The following is a 6,000-nucleotide window of genomic DNA, read 5'->3' on the forward strand; positions in this document are numbered from 1 at the left end:
TCCAAACAAAGGACTGTCAGAAATAGAAGGAAGCAACACACTACTTCCAAAAAAGCAATTAAAAAAACAAAAACAACTAAGGGTAGTCCTTTTTTGTTTTTTAAAGGGAAATCATCACTTACCCTAGATAGTTTCGATGATTACATCCAGTGGCTGCAACAGCCGCTGGAACTGATCTATTGCTTCTGTCTGCTTAGGTGCCTCCTTGTCTCCAACAGTGCTCTTAGGCACAGAGCATGGGACATACTTTTTTCTCCCCTTTTATCTTTTTTGGCCTAAGGACCTCAAGTCTCTGTGCTACTAAGACACAAGATTATAAATGTTCTTGTAACACACTGCAAGAGAGATTGTATAAGGAAAATAAAACATTCTTCAGGCCTCCATATCACATTTTCGGTAGTAAAAACTACCTCGATCTCTTATACAGATACAGAAAGAACAAAAATATATGTGACAGGGAGAAGATGAGTGAGAAAACGGCCATGCCTGCAAGGCTGGTTAAGCTACTCTTATTTTCCTTCCTTTACATGGGAGAGTTTTTCAATATACGTATACTAATCTGTTCCAAAACCAGTTGTATTTCAGCTTCAGAACTATATAAAAGAGTAAAAGTCTGAAGAATCAAGAAACATTAAATTCTACAACTGTTCTGTTTCGTGGCAGGTATCACTACAGACCAGGCCCAGCATTGCCTTCCGTAAGTCTACTCCACTCGCCAATAAGTCCTCTGACATATACGTGTAACAGATATTATTCAGAGGAGGGAAAAAACAAAAAAAGAAAGAAAAACACAAAACACACCCACTATGAGCCTATGTTTAAAGATAGAAAAACTAAGAAACGTACAGATCAATTCAGAGTTGTAGCTACAATATCCAACCATCACTTTGGTTTAATCAAGTTTTTACGCCTATTACCAGGATCGATAGCATACCTGTTTGAAGAATCAATGCTGCTGAGAATTAACTATCCTATCGTTCCTTGGAAAGGTCTTCACCAAAGAGTGCATAGGTGTCCTGGGGCTGCAGCTGTATTTTCTACTCAAGCTTATCTGTTCAATAGGTAAATAGCAGTTCATTTGCAAGAACCAATTTGTTTGGATGCAATTTTTGTGTCTCTGTCAAGAAAGTGAGGAAAAAAGATTTTTTGGGGGTAGACTAACGTCCTATGTTCATCTAAGGAAGAAAAAAATACAACATGTCTGAATTTAAAAAGAGCCAGCTACTATTTCATAATGCAAACCTGATTCACAGGAAACTGTTTTATAAAGATCCGTATCACTTGCCGTTATGGCTGAACAACTACAAATTATATAATGGAAAATTTGATGGAAAAGCTCCTAAGAATTATCAAAGAACTGCTGCCATTTAAAGCTTATTAGGTAAGGCCCCTCTCCCTTAAAGTTTAAAACCAAGAAAAAAAAAATGCAAGAAAATTGGCAAGTGTTTAAACAGAAGTTCAGGAATATCTTGAGCACTCAGCTTCCACTATTTTATACTCTAAGGATTTGAAAGCTTTTTTCCCCCCTCCCCTCAAATTACCTCAGCAGCGAGGCGAATACTTATTGGCTGAATTGTAAAGGTTGAAATGCTTTTATGGGCATTTCTCTAAATAAAAGCTCATTACCTTTGCAGGTATACACACACCTGCAGGTAGCTGTATGCTTCCTATTCAACTGTCAGCTACGCTAAGTAAACTTAACTAAATTGTGGCATTTATTTACCATGTAGCTTGTGTTTGATTAACGAGTCCCATGTGCGTGCAACCAAATCCAAATATTTTATTAGAGAATGCGAAAATGCTCACACGCTAGTTTGCTCAAATACAGAGCAACAAAAGAAAAAGGGCATTGAACTATTACAGATTAGTTTCATTTTTTATGCATACCACTTTCAATAACAAAACTAAAAATCATCTTTGGTGTAAAAAGCAAATTTAACACTTCACGGCCACGTGAACGTTATTTTTCCTCAAGCTCTTTACCAGGACAACTCAGCTTGAAAACAGGACAGTTCGCTGAACATTAATAGGGTGAGATAACTAAAGGTAGAAGCCTATTCTTAAGATTCTTTAACTCATGATAATATAAGAAAATCCTTCCGCATTTCCTCAAAGAGGAACGTTCCAGAACTTTTATAACCATGCTTTACTCCTTAAAATACTTGCTTAAGGTTCAAAACTACGTCATTCACAAAATTTTGCATAAAAATACTTTCCATTTACGCTCTTACATGTATCTTTTCCCATAAACGGTATAACCTACACATCATTATTTATAACATTTCATGAGTTTATTTACGTAAATAACTAAAATATGTATTTTAATTGCATACAAACACGAATAGCATCCCTGCACCATATTTCATTTTTGATGCAAAAACGAAGGTTCCTATTTTTGCCTAATGACACATGAAGGAAAAGAGTATGCAGAGCGTGTGTACAGATGTAAGAACATGTGGGTATAATACAGATATACCTCACCTTGCCTTCCAGTATTCCCCATGAATACTGATGCTGCACCAAGGTATCCAGCTGGTGCCTTACTGGAACTACGAGAGAAAACCAATATTAACAGCATAAAAGAGATCTCCAGAACTCGCTAGTTAGCCTTAAATACACATGTAACAAGCCTGTCCTGTAAAACACAACCTTCAAATACTGATGAGCAACGAATAGCCTTATATAGGCCAAAAGAGTCCTCACTGGTTGCAACATAGATGAATCCAAAAAACATTATGCAACTGTCCCATTATAACCTTGAATGGCAACAGAGTCATAACAGAACTTGCCATTCGGAAAAACATACTACCTTCTACTTATGAATACCATGTGCAATTAATAAGAATAAATAAACCACCAGCAATCACAGAAACATGTTGTCTTTCCCTGTTGAAATAGCTACGTAACCCCTTTCTCTGTTCAAATGTTTCTTTTCTGGCGACAACACAAAGCTGTCATTGATCTTAAACTCTCCAAATTTGATGAAATAACTGAAAACAGATGAGAAGCTGCTTGAAGCAAACACTTAAAGGCAAATGACTTCCTGAGTTTTCACCTCCATACTGCCCTAGTTTCTTGACTTGTATCTAATATTATACGCAATATGGTCAGACAGCAGTGTCAGCAGTCGTTAGGCCCTAATCAAAAGTGGTCAACCGGTAGCACAGACTAATATAGAATCTTAACTCTCTTTTTGCCTTAGGATACACTAAATGTGGCAGTTCTGACGTAGTAACAGAAATCACACTCTAAGGAGAGGAGTGCCTTGGACCAGTGTGCAAAGAAGGCTAAGATGCATAAAGAAGTTCAAATCTTTCATGAGCTCTGTGGTTAAACAACATCCTAGATCGCAACAGTGACTGTTAAACTAAACTTGTACACTGACAGTAAAAGTCATTCCATCCTTCCAAGCATAACTCCTACAGACAGTAGGTAAATCAAAAAACAATTTTAATGCATAGTGATCCTAACTTTGTCAAGTGCAGTTAGAAATGTAACAGCATTTCAATGAGGCACTGACATGGGAAAGACACCCTTCCAATAAACAGACCGCGTGCCAATTATGTTAAAAAAAAGGCAGACAAAGCAAACTGTTTCCAAATTGTTCTCACAGTAAGAAAGAATACTGTTAGTTAAGAATATTGTATGAGGAGGTGATTAATCACTCGACCATAGGCTGCCACTAGAAGATTAGTCGGCAGTAGCCACCAACTCAATTTAAGCAAGAAATATGGCATGACAGAGGAGCATTAGTGCTACTGATAAAAAAAATAAGGTCCACATGGTGTCATCACAAATTACATTCAGGGATCTCAAATAGTAAATATACTAGATGCATCTGAAATCAGCCTTGCCAAGGGCTCCAGCTGAACTAGCAGTCTGAACTAGTGTCTGTCTGAACTCCTCACAGAATTAGCCTGTCCTCAACGTCACCCAAGAACCACAAGATATACTCTCCAAACTCACGGAAGCAAGAACTAAAGCTCCAAGCAGCTACCATCTTCACAGTCAGAGCAGAACAGACCTGGAAAGGGAGAGAGCAGGATAGGAGGAAGATAATCTGGAAGGAGACGGGAAAAAAACAACTGGATATTGTGAATGGGAATTACATTCATAGCATCAATTCATTCAGTCAAGCAGCCTGTCTCTACAAGTCGGAAAACATAATAAGCTCTGTGATAGATAGCTACTTAGTAATAAGCAAAATACGGTTTTAAACTCATCCTTGAGCTTCAGCAAAGCAGAGTTCTCTGTAGCTCTGTTCAGTCAGCCGAGAAGTACCATCTCGCAGGAAATAGTCTATTACGGTCCCATCAGACGGAGCAACAGGCTTGGGCTGCAGTCACAGCAGAATCAATGCTTTTGAACACATCTAGAGCCACAAAAGTATAGCCAAAGCTAAAGACAACTTTGCAATAATGCAAAAAGCTCCAGCTCTAGCACCAATTTTACACCCAGCTGGGAAAAAGGCTCTTTTAACTTTACTGCCTTCCCCATTGCCCCACCACCCACAGAAGTGCAGCAGTTTGAAACAGCCTTGTGGGGAACAAGCCATATTATTTTCGGTCCCCAAAGTGATACTACTCTAATAGGAAGGGGAAGAGGAATAGCAAGAACTCTGAAACAAGGGTGGTTTGTTTCAGCGACTCCCTACTGCAAACCGAAAGTTCGCTCTCGTTCTGCGGCCTCCCTGGCTGCACAGAACAGCCTTGGGGACAGAGAACAAGCAGCAAAGAAACTCTGGAGCTGCTTCCACAAATCGGGAAGTCTGTGAAAAGAAAAAGACATGCCAAGGCTAAAGAGGCTGCAAAACTACCCAAAGAAAGGAAGTAATGCAAAAGTAAGACCAAACTCCTCACAACGTGGAATACACCACTTCAGCATAACAAATACATTTAAAGATAGATGGTTTCATCTTTACTTTTTCCCGTTTTGTGGGGATTTCTCCCTTGATTTTTGAATCTTTGGGGACAGCAAAATTGCAGTTGCGTCTCACGAACACGCTGTTCCTTACGTCGTTTCAAACCACAGGTATCTGCCTCGCTTAGGAGCAGAAAAAAAGGAGGGAAAGAAAAAGCCTCCGTCAGGCACCTGAGCCAAAACAACATCCAGAAGCGATACCAGCGTCACTTACAGGAGAACGGAAGAGCTAAGAGGCAGGTCCTATACGTTAAATTAGGAAACGTGCGTCTTTCACCATAGCGCTTCTAGAAAGCATGTCTGATTTGATATTGTAAAGAAACACATGATATAAATGCACTATAGTTGAATAAACCCTGAAATACATGTTAGCCTTTTTTCTGCACCGAGTTATGCGTACCTAATTTATGCTACTGTCTCAGACACCTGCTTGTTATAAATATACTTAACACTAAACTATTTTGAGTATTTTATTAAATCAGAAGGCCGTACTCAGTACACTTCCTTTCAGTGCTAGGATTAATACAAGAGTAGTTGGCCAGTCACAGAGCATAGCAGAGCCAGGAAAAACATTCCCATATTTACATACTGCAGCACCAGAAAGTGTCTCATTTACACTGTGCCCAGAACCACAAAATTTATCAAATACATTTCCAGACTCTCCCAGTCAAGTAAAGGCTGTATTTCCAAAGCTATTTTGTTCAGTTCTGGGCTTCGTTCAATCATCATGAGCACGCAGCTTTCACACCGAGAGCCAAACTCCTGCATTTTCCTGAGTTAGGAGGCACTAACTCCTGATCCACACAGATCTAAAAACCGCAAGTGATCCACTCCTCATTTAAAGAGCAGTCAATTTAAAAGGGGTAGTAAAATATAAAGCAGCAAGCCCGCCAGAGCAAAAAGCTTGCATCTGGTCCAAAAAATCAAACACCTTCCTACAGGGAATGCTTCCTCAACCCCCTAACAAGCAAGCTCTTCTTATACCCTTACTTTGGGTTTCTAATAGGATGAAAAATTGAAATACAGTAATAAAACAAGATGTTCAGGCATAGACTCACATACACATTTCATACACCTTCA

At 39.1% G+C, this 6,000-nt stretch overlaps 1 long non-coding RNA gene across 1 annotated transcript in view; it reads right to left on the minus strand.

Moving 5' to 3' along the window:
• The window catches only part of LOC104150471 (uncharacterized), an 86,908-nt gene extending 82,690 nt beyond the window's left edge, over positions 1-4,218 (minus strand). Inside the window, exons 1-3 of the long non-coding RNA XR_011137284.1 lie at positions 3,967-4,218; positions 2,482-2,549; positions 935-1,117 (exon numbers count right to left, since the gene is read on the minus strand). This is a non-coding gene — a long non-coding RNA (uncharacterized lncRNA). The remainder of the gene's footprint in view (positions 1-934; positions 1,118-2,481; positions 2,550-3,966) is intronic.
• Positions 4,219-6,000: the final 1,782 nt, after the last annotated feature.

The sequence above is a fragment of the Struthio camelus genome, chromosome W, assembly GCF_040807025.1.
Source record: "Struthio camelus isolate bStrCam1 chromosome W, bStrCam1.hap1, whole genome shotgun sequence".
Lineage (NCBI taxonomy): Eukaryota > Metazoa > Chordata > Aves > Struthioniformes > Struthionidae > Struthio > Struthio camelus.